Below are 21,134 nucleotides of genomic sequence, written 5' to 3'. Positions count from 1 at the left end.
CTTAGAGGTGCTCGTTGAGGGACCATTCACTGGGGCCCTCCTGAACCTGTCCTGCTCCCCGCCTTCTGCACTTCTGCCTGCCCTGGATGTTGGGTGTCATCCCACCGCAAACCCGTCCCCAGTAGCGAGCAGAATGCCACCTGCTACTCTGGGATGGACCCTCAACCGTGTGAATTTTGCCCTGTGGTTGGAAGTGTTTGGGCTGTGGCTGCTCTGCCCACGGGACCCCTCAGAGGAACTCCGATGGCTACAGCCCTGCTTGCACGATATCACAGGCCCAGGAAGGGAGGGAGAAAGGGCGTCTGAGATGTTGGCCAAAGGCGCGGTTTCCATTAGAAGGAAGGAAGTTTCAGTTACACAGAAGTCTGAGTGACCTATTGCCCAGCTGGTGATCACAGTCCATAATAATGATCCATGGTAAGTTTCAAAACTGCGGAAAGAGTGTACTTTACAAAAAGTAAAGGAAAGTAACTGAGATAATGGATATGTAATTTAGCTTGATTTAATCCTACAGGGTATAAATATATCAAAACATCACATTGCACCCCACAAACACATGTGATTATGATTTATCAATTAAAGATTTTAAAAAAAATGCTTGTAGAAAGAAAATATTTGTAAGGCTAAGCTATGAGATAATGGTGTTGTTTCTCCAGAAAGCCACCCTGTTGCCCGAGGTGGACGGTGATATTTATCTTCCTCTTCCATGCCACCATCCTCAGTACCTCTCTCCCACAGCTTCCCGCCCACCACAGCCCAGTGGGCTGTGGCTCTCCTTCCTATACCCAAATTAATGATACTAAGGAGTGAGCGTGAAGAGGTTGCGTGTTTTGTACCTTCCTGTGGTATTCTTTGAAGTCTGAAGGGAATACGTAAGTAGTGGATACAGGAGGTCCAGGCAGACGGGAGGGAGCTCTGCAGGAGAAGGGCCTGGCGCAGGGTGTCCTTCTCAGGCCTGGTCGCCGGTTCTGCCAACACTGTCGGGGTGTTAGGTGACCAGTGCAGGCTGCAGCGTTGGGCAGAACCAGGCACAAGCTGGTTTGGGGACATCAAGCTTCAGCTCCACAGCTGAGAAGTGGGACAGATGCAGGAACTCATGGCTGTTGGTTGGAAGACCTAAAGGCAGGAAGGAGGGACACTCTGCTGAGGGTCTCGTGGGGAGCGAGTGAATCCGTCTGTATCCCTGCTGCTGTTTTGTCCACATGACAACCATCCTCTCCTTTGCGTAGGTGGAGGCTTAGAGAGGGTTACCATCGTTACTCATGTCGGAGTTCCCTTTCCTTCTGATGTGAGTTCCCATTTGCACTGAGTCCTCTGCCTTCTTTGCCTTCTCAGAGGGGCTGGGTGCTGGCTGCATGGGGAGGGTCACCCCGTGTCGCCCGCGGAGTCCTTATTCTTTCTCCTCTGCTGGGGACTAAAGGCGTAGCCCACATCTTCTTGGCACATTCCAATAATCAAGTGAGTCACACACTTTCTCTGGGTCACAGGGCAGCTCATTATAGGCTGCTCAGTTTTATACCACCCACTTGCCAGAGAATGAATTTACTCAGGCATCCAACAAGGAAGATTTCAATTTTATTCTGAGTATATGTCGAGTTTTATGTCTGTTCTACATGACCGGGGAAGTAAGTCTAGCTCACGGCAGAGTTAAGGCAGACGGTCAGCTTTCCACAAGTCTCAGAGCTAAGTCCACCCTGCCTTTGGGACTATGGTTTTTGAAGGACATGGTAGAGGGCCTCCAATTTTTGAGAACAGGGCTGTGAGTCAGAAACATCATTTTACTATTACTTCCTGGCATGGGACCTTGGCTAGTTCTATGAGCTTCCTTTTCTAAACCAAAAAAGTAGGTGTACTTTCTGTCTTGTGGAATGTTATAAGTTCTTCCTGAGTATCAAAATATATAATGCAGGAGAAGCCTATAAATATCAGACAACTATTGGAATGCCACTATCCTAATGGAAGTTCCACTGGCTGAATGGGACCAAGCCAAGGGTCATGGGAATTTTAAGACTAATAGTTTCATTTAGATTAGTTAAAGTCAGAACTTCAATGATTTTAAAATTTATTTATTAAATTTAATCACTTTAAATAATAATTCAGTGACACAATTTTGTGGTTTGCATGGAAGATCTTTTCCCAGTAGTTTGTACTATTAGAAATAAAAGCTGCCCTTCATCAATAAATTGAGATTCCGTATGACATTAGGGAGACTTACCAAAAAAGAAGTGGAACTACTTTATCAAATTAAAATATCACTGACATTTGTTTTGCAAAGCAATGAATGATCTCTTGTCCTCATCACTGAGGATCAGCACATTCTAGAACGCCTCTCCTTGTAGAGAAAGACTCTTGTGTTCTCTCCTTCTCTCTATGTGAATGTCTGGAACTTTGGTCGAATCTCAGTTTCAACCCTTAAGAGATGGTTCTTTCATTGTGATCTAATTCAACACAGGTTTAACTAATCTAAAACTTTGTTTTGCGGAACCATCCTAATAGATTTGCATGCAAGCCAAAGCTTCTACTGTGTCTTCAGGAGAACAGGCGTTGGAGGGGTGTGGTGGTGCACAGAACCCTCTCTGTGGTGAAGGTGATGATGCCCGTGGAGAGATCCTGTTTCAGTGGCCGATTAGGAAAGAGAGGATTTCTCAGCGGTAGCTCTGAGCTCAAGACTGGACAGACTGAGGCACACCCTCGAACAGCTTATGATTGATAGGGGAACATTGCTACACCACAGGTAACGCCCACCCTTGTGAGGGAAGGCTGACCGGGCTGGGTGACCGGCACCATGCTGAGTATAGACTTCTAGACCCAGAGGTCACGTGTCCCCTACCCCTATGTCCCATGCTTGGTAGAAGAGAGCTCTCAGTCATGCCAAATAGATTTGGAGCATATCTATACCATTTTTGATAAAATTTCCCTTTTCATTCCTAATCACCCTAAGCTTCCTACAAACACATTTTCCCCTTTGCCTGAAACTTTCTGAAAAGTCTGATGGATGAGTGTCCCTCGTAGGTTCTTTTTCCTTTTACTTCCATGTGTTTGGAGAGTGTTTTGAACTCCCAATTTGGATGGGAATAGAGTTCAGCTACTGGGACTTTCCATGGCCCACAAGTGTCCCTCAGGAAGCATTGCTGGATCAGACCCCGCGTGTCACAGCAGCCTCCAGGCCAGGAGCAGGCTGTCCCCAGTGCTGAAGCCCCTTGCAAGTTCCTTATGGTAGGAAACTTGAAAGGTTCAGTTGCAGGTGACCCACACTGTGCAACAAACTGTGAGCTCAGAACCCGCCCCACACCAGTCACAAGCTGAAGGAGATGTGAGAGACAAAGTGAGTGAAGTTGTTTTCATGCTCCCTCCAAGAAAATAGCGTCTTTTGCTAAAACAAAATGTACATTGCTCGTCAGTTTAATCCTCTAGGACAAGGGCGTGTGGGGCTGCCCTTGGAACCAGATCAGGAAGGTGGACTCCCAGGCCTGGTGCCTGGCCTGCTGGGCTGGGTAAGCTGCCCGTGGGCCGCTCTGAGTGGACCATCCCGTGCTTTTCCAGTGTCTCTCCCTGAGTCCTGACTCCGTGGCTTCTTTTTCTCTTCGTGTTACACAGGAAACACTGTGTTTTGAATCATTCACTGAGGGGTGTTTTTGTGACCGCTCCCTCCAACACTGGCCCTTTCTATTCCCACCAAGACTCTATTTTTACTTTTTTTAGATCCCAGGACTCTCACAAGGTGCAATGGTTTGGATCCAGAAGGTCCCCCGAGGGCTCTGTGGGTGGGCTTTGTCCCGGGTGCAGCAGTGCTCAGAGGTGGGATCCTGGGGGCCCCGACCTCGTCAGTGGATTAACCCAGTGGACTCCTGGTGGGGGGCATGGTGGGAGGAAGTCGGTCACTGGGTACCTGGGACCTGTGAGGGTATCCTTGTCCCTGTGGCCTTTGTCTCCTCTGCTTCCTGTGGCCATGAGCCGGGCCGCCTGACCCAGCTCCCGCCATGACTTCTGCCTGGCCTCAGGCCCAGCCTGGCGATGGAGGCTGGAAACTCTGAATCTAGGAGGCCAAAGGAAGCTTCCCGACTCTAGGGGTGTGTCAGCGACACAGAGCTGCGAACCGCGGGCAGACGTAGACAGCGCTGAAGGCCAGCATGCTTCCTGTGTCGGGCGAAAAGCCCAAGCTCAGAGCCAAGTGAAGAGCTCCCGGGTGGTCACTGAGGGAGGGGACGAGGCCTAGCATTGCCTGCCCCAGAGCACAGCCTAGGAGCGAGGCACAAGGACACACAACCTGCTTGGGACAGTCGGTGGGGGGCAGCTCCAGGACCCAGGTGTGGCCGGGGTGCCATGGACAGCCTCACGGGAGACCTGGCCGCTGACAATGACCTGTGATGGTGCCCAGGTGGGTGGCCCACTAGTCCTGCCCTGCCCCATGGTGGGTGGAGGAGGGGGAGCCACAGGGGCGGGGACCACACTGCCTGCCTGCCCTTCTTGGTCCCCTACAGTTCAGCATTAGGACAGCTGGACATGTCTTACCCAGCCTGGTTTTTCTAATAAAATATATTAGGAAAAAATGAGTGTATATATATATAAAAAATAGAAGATATAAAATACACTATTAAACTTTGAATAATTTTGGAAAATTAGTGAATTATTAAAATCATCCATAACACCACTCCTTAGAGACAGTGATTATTAATATTAAGGAGAATTTCTTCTTACTTTACTTTTCTATGGATAAATATATGAAAATACATATTTCTTCCTAAGTGAGGTCATTCTTGGCATATAATTCTGAATGGTTTTCTCACATAATGTTATAACAGGATTTTTTTTTTTTATTCATTAAGTAGTAGGTACTATTAATGGATAAATGCTGTTCCCTAACCTTGGCTGGTACAAGTACATGGGCTGTCCCAACTCGGTCCCAATCTGTGTCCACCTGTGCCGGGATGGCCCAGACCGACTGCACGTCCACAAAGACTGAGACTTCAGGCAACATCAAGCCAAACTGCAGGAGGAAGAAGCTGCTCCCAGGGGCCCCGGTCTGCCACTCAGCTGTCCCTCTGGCCTGGCACAGCCTGGTGCTCCTATGTGAGGGAGGAAGAGGACTGAGAAGGGTCCCTGAGGAATCTTTACCTGTAGCTCTGTGGGAGCGGAGGAGGGCCAAAGCAGTGGGGGAGGACCCTTTTCTACATCTCCCCAGTACCCTTCTGGCCCTGACCCCTCTGGGCAATTGTGCCTTAGAGGTCATTTTCAGTGGAAATGGCAGCAGTGGACACAGCCCTTCACAGTGGGTGGGGCCACCTCAACTAGCAGCCACACCCAGGGAAGCAGGAGACCTGGCAAGTGACAGTGGTGCTTGGAGGGGCCTCGTCATCCAGGGGAGTGCTGTCCAGACGGCCGTCATTCCCGGAGAACACCTTGAGGAAGGACCAGGACAACGGGCAAATAGAGGTGCTTACAAACAATTGATCAGTGTGTTTATGAGCAAGGGAGAGATGTCCCCAAGGACCCCCCAAAATAGCAATTTTGTGAGAATTCTGCATGGGCCTGTGTGGACCTGGCCAGGGACAAGACAGACATGTAACTCTGAGACGAACATCTCTGCAGAGATGATTCCTCCAGTAAAGCCGTAGAAGTAAAATTACTGGATGCATTTAAGGATCTTGCTTCCTCTCATTGCTTTGCTAGAAAGGACCAATTCATATTTGTCTGGAATTTTGAGAGATTTGGATTTCACCACATGCTGCCAGAGGGAGGGACTGAAAAGAAAGGGCTGGTGGGTCCTGCCTCAGGTGGAGGAGGGACCGAGAGAACGTGAGCCGAGGTTCCCAGGGAAGGCCGATGGCCAAGGCAGGACAATGCTGACCAGGGAGCAGGGCAGGGGCTGGTGGATGGCACTTGCCCACCTGGGGTGCTCACTGGGTCAGGATGGGTCCAGGAGCGAAGGAGTGGGGTCAGCTACCCTGTCCTGGACATCGGTCCTCATGCCATCACTTGCTGTGGACACTTCCTGCATCTCTCAGAAAACATCCACAATCAGCCACACTTCAAGCACACGGGGTCAAATCTGCAAAGCAGTGGCTCTGATGGCACTGAACGGACTCATTTCCTAAGCCCACGGTGAACGAAGGACCCCAGGCTGTGGCTTAAAACAACAGAAATTTGCCCTTTCACAGATTTGAAGGCCAGAAGTCTGAACCCAAGTGTGAAGAGGACCATTGTCCCTCCAAGGGCCTGGGGGAGACCGTCGTGCTCTCCCATCTCTGCCTGGGTCCTCGGGCGGTCGTCCTCTGTGTGTGTCACATGTCTGCACGCTCCCACTTTCCATCGGGCTCCCGCTGGCCCAGTAGGACTCCTCTCAGCTGATTTCAGAAGACTGTTTCCACACATGACTGCCTTCTCAGGTGCCTGGGGCTGGGCTTCACCATATCTGGCTGGGAGAGGAGACACAATTCCACCAGCAAACTCTTACATACTTGCTGCTTTCCCTTACAGAGTGAGCCCACTTTTGCTTATTTAGGGGGAAAGTCTCTGTAGATGGGCTCTCCTTTTTTATAAGTATCCTCAGATTTTGTTTGGGAACTCATATTGCATATGCGTGACAAAGTCTCACCATCTCAGTGCCATAATCAATGACTTGGGCCTTTTGTTGTGAAGAGGAGTTTTGTAGATCCCTTTTCTCCTTCTCTTATAGGAATAAGGGTGTCTGCGTGTCCACTCCTCAGCCACACTGGGCAGGACACTGGGAGCACCTGGGCCTTCCCTGTCAGTGTCTAACACAGTGGTGTTACAGCTCAGGTGCATGATTGCTCCCCCTTGTCGTCACCCTGTTGATGCGGCACCCTGAGCTGCAGGCACCAGCCTCAGTGTCTGTTGATTTAAGCTTCCCTTGGCTTGCATTTTCCCACACTGATCCTGGTTTTGTTCTCCAAATCTGTCCGTGTTTCACACCCAAATCTTCATGGTGCAATGGACGCTATCACGTCCTCCTAGACGACTGCTACCTTCACTGGGATTCTGTCCTGCACTTTTGGGTGAGGGCTTGGGAGAAGAGTTGCAACTGGGCTCCAGACTCTGAGTGGCAGGCTGGCATCGGTAATGACCTGTGGCTTGATCAGAGACGCAAGCCTTCCATTGCTTCCAGCTTGGGACCTCCGTCCACCTCCTAGCTCCTCTGCTCTCCCCCATCCATCTGGACAGAGTCCCTTGGGCAGAACGAGCCCTGACAAACTACTCTTCATTGCAAATGGAAGGCACTGGCCCCTTGGCCCCTTCCTGTGTCTCAGTAAGCAGTGGTTTTGACATGAACCGTGTGCCTTTCCCATTGCACTTTGGTAGGATGTTTGGGGGGTCACTGCCGCGTCAGCAGGCTCTGCATATGGACCTGGGGCATGTTCTCATCCTGCTGTCTTCCACCCCTCCCTCCCCCCTTCTCCCACATGATTTCACTTGCAAATGTTCCCGATATGCTAACTGCGGTGCCTGCTCTGGAAGAGCATGTGGACCGTGCACGACGCCGATCCTGAGACAATCTAACAGCTTGCTTATGCATCTATTTGGCTTGGATGGAAAATTAGAGCAGCTTTAATCTGCTACCAGCATCAAGCAGGGAAGCACTCCCTGGAGTGCGGAGCTGGGCGCATCTCAGCAGGCTCTGATGAGGGCGGCTGCAGGGAGAGTGCCGCAGCCTTCAGCAGCATGCAGGGTGCTGCTCGCTGGCCTCAGGAGACCCTGCTGTATTGCAGGGCCACCTTCATGCTGGACGGTCCCCGAGTCGCATAGCTGCATAATGGAAAAATACCAACAGGGATATTTTTTCCCTGGGTGCCCACATCAGTGTGGGTGATTGAATTGAGGTCTTTAAAAATGGACACATGATGCAATTCGGTCAGACGAGCATTTTAGATTTTAGTAATTAGTAGCTAGGGGCTTGACGAAGTGTAGGAGGGAGGTGGGAGGAAAGTCTATTTTAGGAGCTCAGAGTGATAAGGCCTCTGTGTGTTTTTATCAGTTCATGTAGAATCTGACATGTGGTAAACAGGAAAAGATAGTATTTAAAAACCCCATAAATACACAGCGTTGGGAAAAAACACCACAGCAGAGAAGGGAATGCCTGCCTGCCAGCGCCACTCCCCTGGCCCGCAGTGGTGGGGTGGCCCGGAAGGGCTGGGTGGCACTGTGAGGACCCTTCTAAGCCGGTGGTGGCCCGTTCTCCCAGGCTGTGTGGGCTTCACCCCCTGGGCTCTCTGTTTAGGACGGCGAGCTGTTCCAGCGCTACCCGCTCCAACAGGAGCCAAATTTTAGGTTGACTTGATTTGGCACATTCCTTTGTTTTATGGCTTTCTGTCAACATCCCCAAATTAATGCGATGTTATGTTGACTGTTTTGTTTTTTAATGCAATGAAGCTGTCTGGAAATTACAATGGGATAGAGCTTTTTGGAAATTCACGTTGACATCACAATCATATCATAATAAAACTGTATGGAGCCTGGTGGCTTTGCGGGGACACCTCTGCTGTCCAGGTAAGGACGGAAGGGTCTTCTGTGTAATTTTTAAAGTATTTTTTTTGCTAATTTTTTTTTTTACAGTATCAGGGCAAACATAGTCATCATAAACAACTAACATTTGCCTCTGACACCAACAAACAAGACCCTCTTAGATATCTGGGTGGCCTAACTCAGGGGCTATTGCAAAGCTCAAAGATATGTGATGAGAAAGTGCTTTGAAAAGTTAAAAGTATTAAGAAAATATTAAACCCAGAACAAAGTATTTTTGGTAAATGAGTAATAATGGCAGTGTAAAATAGTTCATTTTGACTGGAGTTAATTCAGTATTACAGGAAATTCTAACTATATATCTTCCAAGTAAAAGTTTCCATCTTTCTTCAAGACAGGAAATTGTACCACAATGAAATATGGAAAAAAAGATTTTATTTTTAGTTTTAACCAAACCGTGTTAAAGCACTGTACTAATATTCAACAAAGTCTTGTGTGTGTGTGCGTGTGTGTGTGTGTGTGTGTGTGTGCGCGCACGCGCGCACAGAGCTCTGCCTAACGGGGTACAAGCAAGCATATGTTCTCCCTTTCTGGACCCGGCTTGATTCCAGCCCACAGTCTTTGTTCACTACTTCCGTCCTCCTTTCTCTAAGCTGAAGGGAACTGACTCCTTCCATGAGGTCTCATGAAGTCTTTGGAGTCTGATGTTTAGTGTCTTAGGAGGAGCCCATTGGGGTGTCTGCAGCAGGCTGGTGTGTGATGGTGCTAGGTAGGTGTCCAGTGACATCTGCACCAGTGTGGCCCTGTGCCTCAGGCTGGGGGCTTGCAGATGGCTCCATGGGTCTTGCCCTTGTGTACCGCCTCAAGAGCGCCCCCCGCAGGCCCTTCCAGGGAGCCCCTTCTCAGGCAGCTCTGGAGATGGAATGTGGGCTCCTGGTCCCATTCTTGAAAGCCTAGCACGGCGATTGTGAGAGTCAGACATTTTTATGCACAATTGGTCATCAACGCTTGTTAGAATTAGTTTTTCTTTTAAATGAAGATAAGCTAATGATTTAAATCACGAGTGATCAAGAGGAAGCCCCAGCCATTCTGCAGGCAGCGTCAACAGGAAAAGAAAGGAGAGGGAAAAGGCCAGGCTGCTCCAGAGCCCAGTGCTGCTGCTGTGGACACGGGGTGGACACGGGGTGGACACTGGAACAAGGAAGGCGACAGTGACCTCCGGAGGCCGGGCAATCGGGCTGCAGGGGTGATGGCAGAGATTGTCAGCGGGGTCTGACTCTGATCACACCCGCCCCTCCCTGGGGTCGCCAACCTGCCCTTCACACCCCCCAAGGAGCCTTCAGAACCCCGGCCAGCTGCCGGTGCAGACGGGTGACTGCAGGGCGGAGGACGGGTGGAGCGGAGACACAGGAGAGCCCCAGTCTCCGAGGCATTCGCTGGGTGAGCACAGAGATGTACACGCTCACGTGCGGGAGCGGTTGGCTTAACCTAAAATACACCCACCCGTTTACCCCAAAACGAGGTGAATTGATCCGCACTGAAATTAAGTTACGAGTTCAATTCTTGGGTTATATCTATGCAATCCCTAAGCCACTGGTTAGCCCCACACCTTCAAATTAATTTGATAACTACAAACAATTAGATCAATGGTTTATTTTGATTGAATTAGTTTGTGATTTGTTTTTTAAGAGCCACAGTTTTTGTTTTTTAGTGTAAATTAATTGGTTCAAACAGGACCAATTATCTCCCCTGTCATGAAGAAATATGCATTCCCCAAAATTGACAGCACTCGGTTGATCTCAACAATACTCTAAATTGGAGGACCAACTTCACATATTGAAGGCACTCACTGATTTTGTAAGCCCTATGTATTGAGAGTTTGTTGCATGAGGCTCTGAGGTAACCTGGGGTGAAATTACTGAGTCTTAGGGAATCTATACTTGTATCTCCATTTTTAAAACTAATATTCACTTTGCAACTGCACAGACCATCTTTTACTTCTAAACCAAATGACAGATAATACCGTGTCACTGGACGTAGCCTATCGAGCCACATGTAGAACTGCTAAAATCACAGCCCACAGAGCTCTCCTTCCAAGGACCTTACCTTGATTAATTATTCCATCAGCTGGACTCAGCAAAACTCACTATTCCTCGATGGAACTTTTAAAGTTTTTGTATATCTGCACATTTTGTGTATCTGTACAAATGTATGTAAAATAGCAAGACGGTTCAAGAAGACCCACGGGTTTGCCACCTCTCTCCCACAGCCGTGGCTGGTGACCATTGGGTTTCATTCACTTCCGCTGCCTCCTGTCCCTGTGTACCTTTTATACTAGTGGAGGGATTGTAGTTACCACTGGTTACTAGTCTCTATAACGTGTGTGTGTGTGTGTGTGTGTGAAAATGAACAGCAAAACTCTCATCAGAGGCATTCACTGAGTTCATAGCACCCTGCAACTGTCCCTGCTGTCTAGGTCCAGGACTCTCCTCTCCCCAGGGGTAGCCTCCAGGTCGGCACTCCACACCCTTGCCTCCCCAGGTCCCACGGAACCCAACCTGCTGTCTCTATGGCTTTGCTGACTCTGGATACTTGTATGAGTGGCCTTGTGTGTCTGTCCTCCTTACTCTGCATGAGGCTTTCCAGGCTCCTCCATGGGGTGACATGCGCCAGCACTTCATTCTCCTTCCAGCTGCAGAATATTCCACGTACATAGGTAACTCATGTTGTGTATTCACGGCTGAGGCTGTTCAGGTTGTTTTCACCTTTGAGTGATTGGTGCTGCTATGATACTTGTGTACAGACTGCTGTTTGAACAGTTATGTTGAATTCTTTGGGGAATATAGCTGTCATTCCTTATCTGTAGTTTCATTTTCTGTTGTTTCAGTTATCTGCACTAACCCACGGCCTGAAAATTATAAAATAGTAAATTATAGAAATTAACAATTCTTCAGTTTTCAGTCACGTGCTATTCTGAGTAGCGTGAAGTTTATGACCAGCTGGCTCTGTCCCACATGGGACATGAATCCTCCCTTTCTCCCATGTATCCACACAGTATATGTTACCTTCCTGTTACTCACTGAGAAGCCATCTTGCTTGTCAGATGGACTGCCGCAATGCCTCAGTGCTTGTGATCAAGTAGACCTTCTTTCACTGGTTAATGGCCTGTCGCATAAGAGTAGTGAGGCTTCCAAATAGAAACCTAATGGCTTCCTTTCAGTGAAATAATGGAAGTTTGTAGTGAAGGGAAAGAACCCATGCTGAGGCTGTTAGTCTCTATCATAAGACAGAAATTATGAAGAAGGGAAAATAATTGTGGACTTGTTTTGTCACACCTCAAACCTGAAAGGTCACCATGACGGCAAGTGACAAGTGCTTAGCAGCATGGTAAAGACATTGAAGTGTGGGGTTGAGGACTGGCCTCAGCCTCAGGCCTCCACGGGCTCTTGGAGTGCTTCTGCAGAGGCACAGGGGCACACGCATCTGAGAGGAGGCCCTTGCTCGGTCTCAGCTCTGTCTGAGCCATTTTCCATGCAGCTGCACCATTTCCCGTGAGCAGGGGCGAGGGCTCCAGTTACCCCACATCCTCACAACAAGTAGTTTGTATTACTCTTTGTTATTCTGTCCATCCTCAGGGACGGGCAGACGCCCCTGCCTCACTGTGGATTTGACTTGCATCCCCAGGTCTCCTTTCTGGTCTCGATGGGTCATTTGTACATTTCCTTTGGAGAATCTCCTACTTGGATCACTGTCCCACTTTCAAATTGAGATATCCTTTTATTGTTGCATAGTGAGAGCTTTTTATACGCTCTGAATGTTTGGCTTCGATCACACGTAGAATTTGCAAATATTCTTCTCCTCTGATGCTGGGGATCCTTTTACTTTAAGGATATTCTTTAAAGCATGGCAGCTTTTAGTTTTGATGAAGTATAATTTATCCATTTTTTAAAAAAGTTGCTTGGGCTTTTGCTGTAATATCTAAGAGAGTTTCCTAGAAGAAGCCTGTGACGATCTGTGCCTGTTTTGTCCTAAGAGTTAGGAGTTTGCTCTTAGAATTAGGAGTTTGATTCATGTTGTGCTCAGGTCTGTGTGTGGTGTGAGGCAAGGATCCAGACTCACACTTTTCCATGCAGATGTCCAAGTGTCCCAGAACTTGTTTTCTGGGTCAGTTTTGATTTTCTTTCAATTGTGGGTTATTGTTTCCTATTCTGTGCATGACTGTCAGTTTTTGGTTGGAAGCCTTTAATTGTTTTTTTTTCTACTTTGACTCCTGTGTACTCCTGTATTCCTAAGACTGTTCCTGAGCTTTATTGTGAGATGTGCTTCAGCAAACTGGGAAACGCTGTTACCTTTAAGTCTTGCTTCTGAATTTTGCCTGGGAGTCCTAGAACAGTGTGCAGGGCTCATTTTGCCTGCCTATGGGATGAGTCCCTGGAAACCCCCCACTCAGGATGCTCAGGAAGGCACACTCAGCTCTAGGTGAGCTGGGGCCGTTCCCTCCTGCTGCTCTGGTCTTGCTCTTCCTCAGGCACCTTCCCACAGCTGCCTCCACTGAGCCTTGGTTGAGGGAGGACTCCAGGGAGTGGCCGTGACTCATGTGGCCTGTTTCCTCCCCTGGGGTGCTGCACACCATGGCTGTCTCTGCTCTCTTGGCCTTTGGCATGCTGACCATGGCCACACCCTCCTTTTCTACCCAAAGGTGATTAAGGACCTTGAGATGCAGAGATCATTCTGGATTGTGCAGGGGGTCCAGTGCAGTCCCATGGCTGTTATGGATCGGATCTGGAATCTCATGATCTGAAACCCGGCTCCCTGGTGCAGCAGGATTCAGAGGTGAGGCTATGAGGAAGAGACTGGATGATGACACTTGCAGCCACAATAATGGATTAATCCATTTCCTGGATTAATAATTTGAAGGGACTGCTGGGCAGTAACTACAGGCAGGCAGGTCCCTGGGGTGTCCCTTGCAGACTCTGTCTTGTCCCTCGCTGCCTTCTCTGTCTCACCCTCCGTGCTTCTTGGCTGCCATGAGATGAGCAGCTTCCCTCGGCCACACCTGTCCACCATGATGTCTGCCTCACCTCAAGCTCAGAGTGATGGAAGTGGCCCACTGTGGATGGAAACCTCTGAAACTGTGAGCCCCAAACAAACTTTTCCTCCTCTAAGTTGCTCTTGTAAGATATTTTGGTCACAGCGATGAAACGCTGACCAACACGGGCTCCTTCTAAGAAGAAGGCTGGAGAGTCCAGAGATGGAGGAGTTATAGGACTCTGGGTTTGGGGTGTAGGAAGGGGCCAAGAGCCAAGGAATGCAAACAGCCCCCAGGAGCTGGGCAAAGCCAGAGGACAGACGTTTCCCAAGAGCCCTCGGCAGGAACAGTCTTGCTGACACATTGGGTTTCTGGCTTCCAGAATGATGCATATTAAATGGGCCTTGCTTCAAGCCAGCAGATGTGTGGGCACTTGTTGCCATGATGTTGGGAAATGAACACAGAATCCTTGAAGTTGCTTCAACCCAGGGAGGATACTGGGCTCTGCCCGTGGTTCCCCTCTGCACGGTGGCCAAGAGACACCCAGGCAGCAAGCTGGCGATTGAAGGACACCTCCTTTACTTTCCATCCCTGAGGTCAGTGTCCTTTGCCACCTGCTGTGCTCATGCCTTGAGGATGGTTGCTTCCTGTGTCATGGCCCACGCTGCCGTTCCTTCAGGTGAGAGGGGAACAGCAGTTCCTCCTGGATGACTGCTGCCAGTTCCACACATGACACATTCATTTTCCTTTAAATTTTGCTTTCCAATGTTTGTGGTGACTTTATTAAAAATCAAATTTATAACCCTGTAAAATATTTTAATTTTTTTTTTTGTTTTCTTATATGAGATAAACTTTCTGAATGTAAGAAATATAGTTATTTTTTCTCATACGCTTAAATATTTAAATCACAGAAAAGAGACTTTTTGTTGCTGAAAATCAGTAACAGCACAATACCAACCATGCTGCCACTTGAAACTCGGTGCAGAGACTGTCCCTGAACATAGGTCTGTCATCATTAGGACTATTCAGAAGAACACACTTTTGCAGATTTTAGGTATCCCATGGACAAAATATTTCTATATTAATACTGGCAGATTTTTACTCCCTTTTGAAGAACACTAGCCTTACAAGGCTGTCAGTCAGGCCTCGTGTGGACAGACGTTTCTGCTTCTCCTTCCTGGTCTGCTTTTGTGGGGCCAAGGATGCTGCTGCCACTTGGGTGGGATTGTCCAGCTTGTCCAGTTACAGGACCACACTGCTTGGCTATTTTGCTACATGAAGCAACATGCTCCCTTCAAGTACAGAAATTTACCTATTTTTGAAATGGCCACAGCCACGTTGGCTTGGGCACTGAGGACCCGTAAAGGTGATTTAAGGCCTGTGAACACCTGTTTCATTTCCGCGTCGCGTCCTCGGGCTTCATTAACTGGAGCTTAACTGACAAGGGCGATGTTGCACTGCCGGACGGGGTGAGTGAACTAAGGCTCATTTAGAAGCAAACGCAGTCCCAATCTCTGTGATTTCAAAATGCAGGATGTTTCACTATAAATCCCCCATTGGCATTTCCTATTCCCCAGGTAATCACTTTTGTTTCAAGTTTTCACTATTTTCTGATAAAACCCATAGCTGTCTACCTTTTGTGCTTCATCCTCTCACTTGCTAGGAGAATTGCAGAACCTCTTCAAGGAGCTCTATCTACAGCTGCGTGTAACTGGAATAAAAAGTTAATACCATTTTTAATACGCTAAGAAAGTGAAAATGCCCTAAATAAACAGTGTCAGTCGCATGGTCTATGGTTCAACAGCAGAGAGCCACAAAACACAGTGACCACTGCCGTTCTCAACACTGAGAATTTATGCACTGTCCACTTGAAAACACGGCCCCTTCCTTATGCTGTAGGAAGAACAAAGAAGGACAAAACTGTCACTGGAAAGCAGGAAAAGGGAAGCTCAGCCACTGGGCCCCAGGAGGTGCCCCTCTGTCTGCCTTCAGTGCCCTGTGCCGGGGCCTGGGTGTGCCTCGCTCTGCGGCCATCCGGCTACTCTGCGGGGATCCCTAGGAGTCGGCTGCTCACACTACTGCCTTATCACTGGTTCTCGCTCTCATCTAGCTTGAAAGTCAAAGTCAGACCTTCATGGCACTGGAACGAATCTTTGATCTATGCAGCTCTTAACTGATGCTGAGATGCATGATATTAATTTCTTTTTTGCATGTGTTTTAACATTCTTGGAAATTTGTTTGACAAATTGTTCTAAGTGTAATTTTCAACCTGTAAGCTCAAGTCTTATGTAAGCTATTGGAATAGTCTACGTACATTTTTTTTTTGGTTAGATTTCACAAAGATATTGGCAAATATTATTTTAAATGCATATTCAAAACACACACTTAACCTTTTGTACTCTTATTTGGAAAAGAAGCCAAGATGAGAACTCTCCTTCTCCTGAAACATATATTTAAAATTATTCATTGTCCTCTTTGTGCTTTTCTCCCATGTGACACATTGCATTGTTTCAGGAATGAGTATTATGGTTGTGTATGGTAACTTCTTGTGCCTCCTCACACTCTTAAGAAACAAAACACTTCAGTGTTTTTCCACTGAAAATTTCTGCAAGCTGTTTACATAATCTACCCACATTACTTTAATTATTTAAGAAGCATTTAGTGGAAACTGTACACACATATCTTTTTAGCATCAAACAACTCAGTTATTATTATTAAGGTCTTTGGGGGATTTCTGGATTCTCATCTTATTATTACAATTCTGGTTTAGAATTCTGTAACCAAGTAAGACATTGGAGGTTTCAGAGGACCGTGGGTGTGATCTGTGGTGACAACTTGGGTGCATAGCTGAAGGACAGATGCCATTTAGTGTATCTGAAAGGAGCGTAAGGGTACCAACATGACCCTGCAGTCAAATGTGTGTCAGGGACATCTATGGGATGCCAGGAGTCCCCTCTTTGCATGTGTGTGATTGCACACACCAGCATCTGCTGGACACCTCTCTGCCATCTTGCTGAGTTCCTTTCTGCTAGCTTTTCCCCTCCATAGTGACCTCTTCAGTTCCTTTTCAGGCTTCAGATTCATACTGACTAATTTACCCTGGTTTATAGGTGAAAGATAGAAACCCACTGACTTCTAGGAAGGATGGAGAACAGGTTTAAACAATGTGACACAAGCTTAAGGTGAATGGAAAAGAAAATTCTCATCTGCAGAACTGCTTTTCTCCCATTCAAGATGGGATTCGCCGTCCATTCTGACGTGACACGTGTAGTTGCCATAAGAATAAGATGCTTTCTCCCTTGTTGTGGAAGCAGAGGTTGTTCCACTTACTTTTGGGTCATTAATTCATTAGATCACCTATTCTGTTCTTGCATGGTTCTGGAAATGAGAGGCAGGGGGCTCTTATACAGTGCCTGTGGGCAAACTGGGAAGTAGCAACTTTCCACTGGTTTGCCATTGGAAAATTGGAAACAGAGCCTGTGCTGCAGGTGAAGCCCATCATGCCTGTTTGCTGGGCAGCAGAGGGCTGGGAGCTGCGTCCAGGCTCCTCTGGACCCTCCTGCAATACGCCTTTTGCGGAGCACAGCCTTCAATACACAGAGGCTATAGGAGCTGCAGGAACCTTTTCTCTCATGCTGAGTTTTTATTTTTATGGCCCCATTTTGCCACATTATAAATAGAGGCTAACTCTTCCCATGTCCAAGTTAGGGGGGACTCTCTGGCTGTGGTTTGGTCTGTTGCTTCCTCTCTCCCTCTGTGCAGCCTGACTTAAGGCCTGGGGGACTCGCACACTAAGAACCGAGGTGTGTCCCTGCAGCTCCTGTGGGTCTAAAGGGGCCTCACCTCTCAGTCACACACCTTGACTTTGCCATTGTCACTCCAGGGTCTAGGAGGCATGTGTCACATGTTGCTGTAAGTCAGGCCTCGGCCCATGCTGGAAGGATCACACATCGGCCACAGTCTTCAGAAGTGATCTTGCTGCTGTTGCTGAAGCCCGAGTTTGAGCCTGAAGAGTGACTTCATGATCCTCCACCTTCCACCAGCCTATGATACTCCTGGACAGGAAGTGGAGGAAGCATCCCATACAGGAAGGAGGGTGGCAGCCATGTCACAGTCTGAGCCAGGAAGCCCAGAAGAGACCTAGGAGGAACGCTTTGTGGATCCACTTTTTATTCTGCTGAATCGCTCTATTGTGTTGTGAAAATTCACACAGTGCAGACAGCCACAGAGAAAAATGGAAGCCTCCAGGCCAGGCTGTGCTCCTTGGGCTTCAGGGAGGCAGGAGCCCTCCCGCAGAGCTCGCTCTACACCCAGAGGTGCACATGGAGTCCAAGCACCACTCACGCTAACACACATGGCCGTGGAGGCCAGAGGACACGGGTTAAGTGTCCATGTCAGTACGTAGCTGCCTGCTTCATTTTGCATAATTAATGTATTTGCAGGTTTCTTTGTTAGTAGGAAAGGTACTGAACTTCCCATGTCACTCTCCTGCTATTTTAATTTCTAAACTTTTACAACCTTTGTTAGTTGACTTTGTTTTGTTCCAGGGCCCTGGATATTGTGGATTCTGAAAACAAATCCATGTTTGTTATGTGGAATAGCCATTTCCATTGTCACCATCTTCTTAGATCCTTACATCTTAGATCCTTGGGAACGTTTGCAAATATAATATTTCTAATCCCTCTGACCTACGACTTGACAATTTGATTTCTCATCCCTTTCTAAATTACTTTAAAACAATGAATAATTCAAGATGAATACAAACGTTACGCAAACAACACAAAACAACCCAAATCAAAACAGCTGCTAACGTGGAAGATGTCGCATCATCATGAGCAGTAGCGGACAAACAGCTTCCCTTTCTCTACCTGCAGGAACTGTCATGTATTTGATGATATTTTTATGTGACTATTCCAAAAATAAAGTGGCCAAAGTGATCAATGTGGTTGTTAAAAATAACTCAGTAAAGGTTATAAAATTGTGGAGTGGGTGAGAGAACACCTTCCTCAAATGTTTCGAGAACTGGAAATGAGTCACGCCACGTACTTTCCTGCCCTTTGAACAGAGCATAACATTTAGACCTACAAAGGATCTATTTTAAGCATAGGTAAATTTTAGGGTAAGAGCTTTATTTAAAAACAACCGTGTCTCTTTGGGACTTGATGATACGCGCTCTAATCCAGCAGGTAGAATAACCCCCCAACCAAGGAAGAGATACTGCATTCCACGCAGGGCCAGGCCTCCTGCTGACCTTGGACACGGCCACCGCCTGCCTCCAGGTGGGCTCTGTGGGGCCCAGAGCGCACTGCTGCCTTCTCCTGTCCGTGCGCACTCCCGACTTGGCCTGGCTGGATGTACACTGGGGACATGAGGAACCTCCCAAGTTAAGGGGAACCTGTGAGTGAATCCTCGGACGTGTGAGATGCAGGCCCCTCCCAAGAGGCATGTCAGGTAGGGTGTGGGAGTCCTCAGAGCACGGCCCACAAGACACTGGTCCCCGGGCTGAGTGCCCAGTCCTCCAAGGATTCTCAGGCAGCGAAGGCAGGAGACTCTCGTGCAGAGCCTCCCGCGAATCCTGAAGCTATTTGTGGGAGACAGGTTAAGACAGGCATTCGGTCTTCAGCCCAGACTCCCATCTCACCGCACCTGTCTGTGGTGCTCTGCTCTAAATCACCACGGGAGCAAGGCTGGGGTTGGGGGAACAGGTCAGAAGTGGTGACAAGGTCTCCTCCCTGGTCCCCACGCGGCTCCACCTGCCCTGCCAGCTTGTGCCCTAACCCACAGCGGAGGCTCTTCACAACACCAGCCAGTCTCGATTCAGATTTCTACCCCAACGCCACCCTCAGGGCAGAGTGTCCACACTCTTAAGCACACTGAGCTGACCCCTCTTGGACCACAAAACCTCGAGGACTGTGCCATGGGTTTTCTGACCTTCTGCTGCCCCTGGTGTTCAGCGAATCATGGCTGCAGGTGCTCAGTGTGTCTCTTCACTGAGAGAACTGACAGAGCCCCGGGATGACTTCAAGGGCCCCATCCCACCAGGTGGGCGTCCGGAACATCGGGAGGAGAAGCAGACAGAGATAAAACCTGGAAAGACCAATCAACTATCAATGTACACCTGAGGCACGTTTATTGATCCAGGACTAAGGTTTTTGGAAACTTGGCCAATAGCTCTCTGCCACTCCTTCCTCCTGAGACCTAAGTTTCAGGGTCCCATCTCCTACCTGCACACAGAGCTGCCACTTGATTATGGACCCAAAATGCAACTGTCCAATAACCTTGAGGTGGGAGACCGTGTGGTTGGACCGACCCCAGTTTTCACCTCAGATTCGTCTCCGGGTTCACACCTGGGTGATCTGAAGTCGAGGCACAAATGCCACCAGGGATGAGGACTTGGCAGATGTCATTCCGGCCCTCACCAAGGAAGAGCCATCTCTGGGGTCTCCCTCCTAGAACCCTGCCAGTAGCTGCTTGTTTTATGATGCTGGAAACGCACACGGATGTCTTTGTGACTTTGATATGATGACATTTTTGGTGCTCTTGAGGTCACAGATGAGGTTATCAAACATCATGTTTGGGGAAGCATGTCTTTGCAGTTCAGGCTCCTCTCCTCTCCGTTGTGGGTGATGGCGAGGTGGCGCCCCTCCCCGCCCCTGTCCTGAGCACCCGGGGAGCGTGGGTGAGGGGACAGGCCAGCACAGGGTCAGGTGGCTGTGAGCGTGCCTGGCCTGGCAGCTCCACTCTCCTTTTCCACTCCCCAGGGGCCTCTCAGGTCCAAGGTCGCTGAAGGGGCAAGTCAAGATGGGCCAGGGGACATCCAGGAGGCCAGCCTCGTCCTGGTCACGTGTGTCATCTGACTTGGGAGTGAGGCTGGGCAGGACCTAGAGCCCCTCCTCTTGTGTTTCATCTGGCTGAGAAATGGGAGCTCCAGGGCGAACCGAAGTGTCGAGGGGAGAAGACGCCTCTGGTGGCCCTGGTGGAGGAGCGGCGGGCAGAGGCAGGGCAGTGCACCACCGTGACCTGTGGCAGTGGCCTGGTCTGAGGCTGGCCCTTGATTTGCCCTGTTAGAATCCCCCTGGTGCTCTCGGGACTGGGGCTGGTGGGAGGCGGGGAGGGAAGCCTGGCGCTGAGCCCAGGGCATTGGAGAGGGGAATCTGCTCTCAGAGAGCTCCCTGGGAGCTGGGTGTGTCCTTGGAGACTCAAGGGGACCAGGGTTAGACACAGGGCCTGAGAGCTGCTGAAGAGCATGGCCCCCTAGCCCCCACCCCACTGGTGAAATAATTGGGCCCAAAGGTGTCTGGGGAGGAGCATGATATTTGGAGGTTGACAGGGAATGTGGCCGTCCAGGGCAGGAAGCAGAACCCTAATTAAAAGAATTGCACTGGAAGTTGGCCATGTGACAGGGAGCAGGGCAAACGGAAAGGGATCCCTTCCTAACATCATTGTCTACAAAGGGCACGTGTTCCAGGAAGTGAAACGACCCACAGACTCATCCCCCCAGAGCAGCAGCACATCATTTGCAGAGAGGGATCTTAAAAAGCAATGATCTGTTCTTTCTTTTCCCTTAAACAAAACTTTCTGTTCTTCCTAAAAAGGTTTTTCTTCCGATGGCTGCTGGGCCCAGCTC

This window comes from Marmota flaviventris, chromosome 16, assembly GCF_047511675.1.
Source record: "Marmota flaviventris isolate mMarFla1 chromosome 16, mMarFla1.hap1, whole genome shotgun sequence".
Taxonomy (NCBI): Eukaryota; Metazoa; Chordata; class Mammalia; order Rodentia; family Sciuridae; genus Marmota; species Marmota flaviventris.
This window is presented reverse-complemented; position numbering follows the sequence as displayed.